The sequence below is a fragment of the Arachis stenosperma genome, chromosome 2, assembly GCF_014773155.1.
Source record: "Arachis stenosperma cultivar V10309 chromosome 2, arast.V10309.gnm1.PFL2, whole genome shotgun sequence".
Lineage (NCBI taxonomy): Eukaryota > Viridiplantae > Streptophyta > Magnoliopsida > Fabales > Fabaceae > Arachis > Arachis stenosperma.
In genome coordinates this window covers 89,950,186-89,955,452 of record NC_080378.1, presented here as the reverse complement: position 1 = coordinate 89,955,452, position 5,267 = coordinate 89,950,186, and the positions used below count along the sequence as shown (strand labels likewise).

General features: G+C 37.5%; 1 long non-coding RNA gene across 2 annotated transcripts; it reads right to left on the bottom strand.

Moving 5' to 3' along the window:
• Positions 1-2,740: 2,740 nt before the first annotated feature.
• On the bottom strand, positions 2,741-4,568 carry LOC130962325 (uncharacterized). Of its 2 annotated transcripts, XR_009079782.1 has the most exons (4): positions 4,502-4,568; positions 4,124-4,297; positions 3,390-3,455; positions 2,741-2,864 (listed from the first exon to the last, which is right to left on the bottom strand). It is a non-coding gene; the product is annotated as an uncharacterized LOC130962325 (long non-coding RNA). The 2 variants fall into 2 exon arrangements; XR_009079781.1 differs by lacking the exon at positions 4,502-4,568 and having other exon boundaries at positions 4,124-4,443.
• Positions 4,569-5,267: the final 699 nt, after the last annotated feature.

Here is a 5,267-nt window from a genome sequence, read left to right as displayed (position 1 = left end):
TCAAAATGAAATGAGATCAAAGCAAATTGAGAACTGAATCAATTAAGTAATTAAAAAGATTTTGAAAAGAGCAATTAAAAAGATATGATTGAAAAATTTTTATGAAAAAGATTTGATTTTTGAAAAGAGGAAAGAGAAAAACACAAAGAGACACCAAACTTAAAATTTGAGGAAATCAAACATAAAATTTTCGAAAATTTTTAAAGAAAAAACACAAAGAGGACACCAAACTTAGAATTTTTATGAATCAAAAAGGGACTAAGAACATGCAAAAATCGAAATTTTTAAAAGAAAAACAAAAGTATGCAATTGACACCAAACTTAGAATATGAAACTAGACTCAACTAAAAGACTCTAAACCAACAAAAATAAAACAGTCCTAATCTAAGCAACAAGATAAGCCGTTAGTTGTCCAAACTCGAACAATCCCCGGCAACGGCGCCAAAAACTTGGTGCACGAAATTGCAATCACACTTTTGCAATCCCGCACAACTAACCAGCAAGTGCACTGGGTCGTCCAAGTAATACCTTGCGTGAGCAAGGGTCGATCCCACGGAGATTGTCGGCTTGAAGCAAGCTATGGTTATCTTGTAAATCTTAGTCAGGATATCAGAAATTATCAGGATTGATTGTAAAAAGCAAAAGAACATGAAATGGTTACTTGATTTGCAGTAATGGAGAATAGGCTGGGGTTTTGGAGATGCTCCATCTTCTGAATCTCTGCTTTCCTACTGTCTTCTTCATCAAACACGCAAGGCTCCTTCCATGGCAAGCTGTATGTAGGGTTTCACCGTTGTCAGTGGCTACCTCCCATCCTCTCATTGGAAATGTTCAACGCACCCTGTCACGGCACGGCTATCCATCTGTCGGTTCTCAATCAGGCCGGAATAGAATCCAGTGATTCTTTTGCGTCTGTCACTAACGCCCCGCCCTCAGGAGTTTGAAGCACGTCACAGCCATTCAGTCATTGAATCCTACTCAGAATACCACAGACAAGGTTTAGACCTTCCGGATTCTCTTGAATGCCGCCATCAGTTCTAGCTTATACCACGAAGATCCCGATTAAAGAATCCAAGAGATAACTACTCAATCTAAGATAGAACAGAGGTGGTTGTCAGGCACATGTTCATAGTTGAGAATGATGATGATTGTCACGGATCATCACATTCATCCGGATTAAGAACAAGTGTTATCTTAGAATCGAAGCAAGCATGATTGAATAAGAAACAGTAGTAATTGCATTAATCCATCAAGACACAGCAGAGCTCCTCACCCCCAACCATGGGGTTTAGAGACTCATGCCGTGGAATGTACACAAGAAACGTGTAAAAAATGTTATGAGGTCATAAGGTACGGATACAATGTCAAAAGATCCTATTAATAGTAAACTAGTAGCCTAAGGTTTACAGAATTGAGTAAATGACAGAAAAATCCACTTCCGGGCCCACTTGGTGTGTGCTTGGGCTGAGCAATGAAGTAATTTCGTGTAGAGACCTTTTCTGGAGTTAAACGCCAGCTTTCATGCCAGTTTGGGCGTTTAACTCCAAATTTTATGCCAGTTCCGGCGTTTAACGCTGGAATTTCTGAGGCCGAATTGCTACGCCGATTTCGGCCATCAAATCTTGGGCAAAGCATGGACTATCATATATTGCTGGAAATCCCAGGATGTCTACTTTCCAATGCCGTTGAGAGCGCACCAATTGGGCTTCTGTAGCTCCAGAAAATCCACTTCGAGTGCAGGAAGGTCAAAATCCAACAGCATCTGCAGTCCTTTTTGATCTCTGGATCAGATTTTTGCTCAGAACCCTCAATTTCAGTCAGAAAATACCTGAAATCACAGAAAAACACACAAACTCATGGTAAAGTCCAGAAAAGTGAATTTTAATTAAAAACTAATAAAAATATACTAAAAACTAACTAAAAGGTACTAAAAACATACTGAAAACAATGCCAAAAAGCGTACAAATTATCCGCTCATCACCGACGCGTCCACGTGACTCACAGAAAAGACCATCGACGCGTACGCGTGACTGAAGCGTACGCGTGACATGCGTGGTGCACGAAATTGTGATCAACAATGGCGCCATCAACAACAAGAAAACACGTCTATTGCCACGCTTTTAAAGCGTGGCGAAAAGCTGAAAAAAGCGTGGCGATAACTTTTCGCCACGCTTTTTGCGCTACCGCCACGCTTTTGAAAGGGTGACCTATCAAAGGGTGGCGGTTGCTCTATCGCCACGCTTTTGGTGACCTATCGCCACGCTTTTTCTTTTGCCACGCTTTTTACAACTGGCCACCCATTAAAGCGTGGCCATATGCGAGAGATACGGCCACGCTTTAGAAGCGTGGCCATAGGGAAAGATACGGCCACGCCTTAGAAGCGTGGCGATAGGGAGAGATAGGCCACGCTTTAGAAGCGTGGCGATAGCAAAGATATACAGCCACGCTTTAAAAGCGTGGCAAAAGCCTTGTTAAATTAAAAAAAAATAATATTTATTTTCCTTACTTGATCTTCATTACTACACAATATAAATTTTCAATCCTTTTTTATTTCCAAACCTACAAATATAGTATGCAATTTTTATTACAAGACAAATCAAACAATAGTTAGTGACATATATAATTTACTATAATTGTTTTATACATTAAAAAACTAATACTCAAATACAAAATAAATCTCGAGTTCAAATTCCAAAACTAAAAACCGAAGAAAAATACAAAAATAATACAAGTTAGAACTGCTCATAGTATATCAAATTACACTAATAGAGATGATCATCAACCTAAATACTTGGTAAAAGATCAGAATCAACCTAAAACTGCTCCACTTTGTGCACGTTCAAGTAATCCATTCTAATACTAGCCTGCAGCAAAATATCAAGAACAAATTGAACCAACAAAAACGATATATAATGATTTATAATGCTGTATCTCTAACTCATAATGATCAAGTGTCATTATCTTTTTAATATAATCTTCAAACTTCAGAAATAAACATGATTGGTTGAGATATTGATGGTGCAATGTGCTCAGATTAAGTGTATTATGAACCTATGTGCTCCATAAGAGTTGCAACCCCATCGCAAAACTGTAGCAGTTCCATCTCTTTCTATTAGAAATTTAGAACTAGCTAGCTCGATTTCTTTGTATCATAATGAATAATGAATATCAATTATCTTTTCTTTTTGTATGTGAAGTAATGAATATGATGCACATCAAAGATAGTTATAAATAACTAAGATATTAATAGAAACACAAAATCGAGACTATGTTATAAATAACTCCTAAATCAAACAAATACGCAGATACAAGATCCTCACAAAGTCAAAATAGTGTATCTAATAGTACTATAGTAGAGAAGTAAAGAAGACTTAGATTACTAGCTCAACTTGTTTGGAGGCCCCAAAATCTGCAAGTTTAATGCAACCTTTATTATCTACAAGAATATTGGCCCCCTGAAATTGATTACAATTGAACATTAGTAACTCAAAAAAGGAGATCTGACATGCTAATCAATGATACTACAAGAAAAATCACATTATTATTATTATTATTATTATTATTATTATTATTATTATTATTATTATCAAACTTTGGTGTCAGGATTCAGAACGTTCAAGACACAACTCAAAATAAGAAAGAATCATCAACAGAAGCAATTGTTTATTAAACAGCAGCAGTAAATAGCATGTTTCCGAGGTTCAAGCAAGCAGCAAACAGAATTCATATGACTTAACCAGTTCCACAAACTGAAATCATTGCAGTTCATATAATATCGACCAAGCAACAAGCAAAGCAGCACTCAGTAACAACAAACCAAGAAAAATTAATGAAACAGTAACACTTTCACAGCATCTATTTTGGACAATGAAAAAAAAATACAATAAACAGCAATCACAAGTCCAGAATTCAACACCAAAATAGCACAATAAACAAGTTCATCCAGGGCAACATTCAGAGGAAAGACAAATTCATTCCGAACAGCAGCAGTAAACAAAACAAAACCTACATCCACTAACCAGTCCAGATTCTCTAACCACCTAATTCAACTAAACTAAATTAGTTGAACTAAACAAGCTAAACAGAATGAGTTAAACCAGATTAAATGAGATGAAAGGGGAACCTGGGAAGCAGGGAATTGGAACAGGGGAAAAAAAGGGAAAGATTGATGATGATGAGTGAATGGCCGGAGCAACACGGTGGCGGCCTAGTGGTGGCGCTGGGGTAGCGACAGTGGCAGAGGGTGGGTGCACAGTAAAACAGGGTCTAGTAGTGGCTCTGGGCTCGCGGAGAAACACTGGACATCGGGCAACCATCATTGTAAAGATTAAAATGCAAATCAGAAGACATCAAACAAAAATATCCCTGAGTTCACGTCAGTAATAGTTAGTCTTCCAAACTGACGACATTTCTTGGATTCAATATTTACAAATTGCCTAAAGATCAAACCCATAAAAGAATTGCTTCATTTAAAGAGAGGAAATTACAATATTGGACCTACCCAAAAGCTTCAACCTATTTGAATTCTTTTGGAATGTATCTTCTAGCTTTCTCTGCCTTCACAAGATAGAGTTAATACAAGGCACTGATAAACAAAGAAACAGAACAGTTAATTAAAGAAACAATTCCCATTTCCCACAAATTAAAGTTGAACATACATAAACAACACTTAGAGAAAGATTCATTGTTACAATTTTGCAGACTTAATGAATTACCTTCCTCTAAATACCCATGTGATGTCTTGTAAAGCCACCAAAGTTGTTTCCAACATGTCAAGGCCAGCCTGGTTTGCAAAGATAAACACCGGCACCGACTACGATCCAGACAGAGAATCATATATATCTTAAATTAAAGGCTTTCATGGAAATGATGAACTCTACTATGAACAAAACATCTGCCATACCTTCAAAGAACAGCACAAAATGGCATCCTGATGATGCCACAAATGTTTAAGCACTGACTCACCAATGAGAGAATCAAATCTCAGCAACTCTGCCCCCAAATAATAACTGTTATTAGAAGAAAAAAGAACACAAAAGTGAAGGGCATCATTAGATACTTTTCAAGAATGAATATTCAACAATAAAGCTTGAACACAATACAACAGATGCAGACTTGCCTATAACTGCAGCAGATCCAGTTGGTTAGTGTAAGAGACTCTGGAGAACCGGGAGAGAGTTTTGAGCCAACTGCCGGGTTTATACCAGATGGAGAAATCGCCATGGCAACCCTCTGCACAGAAGGAAGAAAAAGGAAGGCAATTGAAG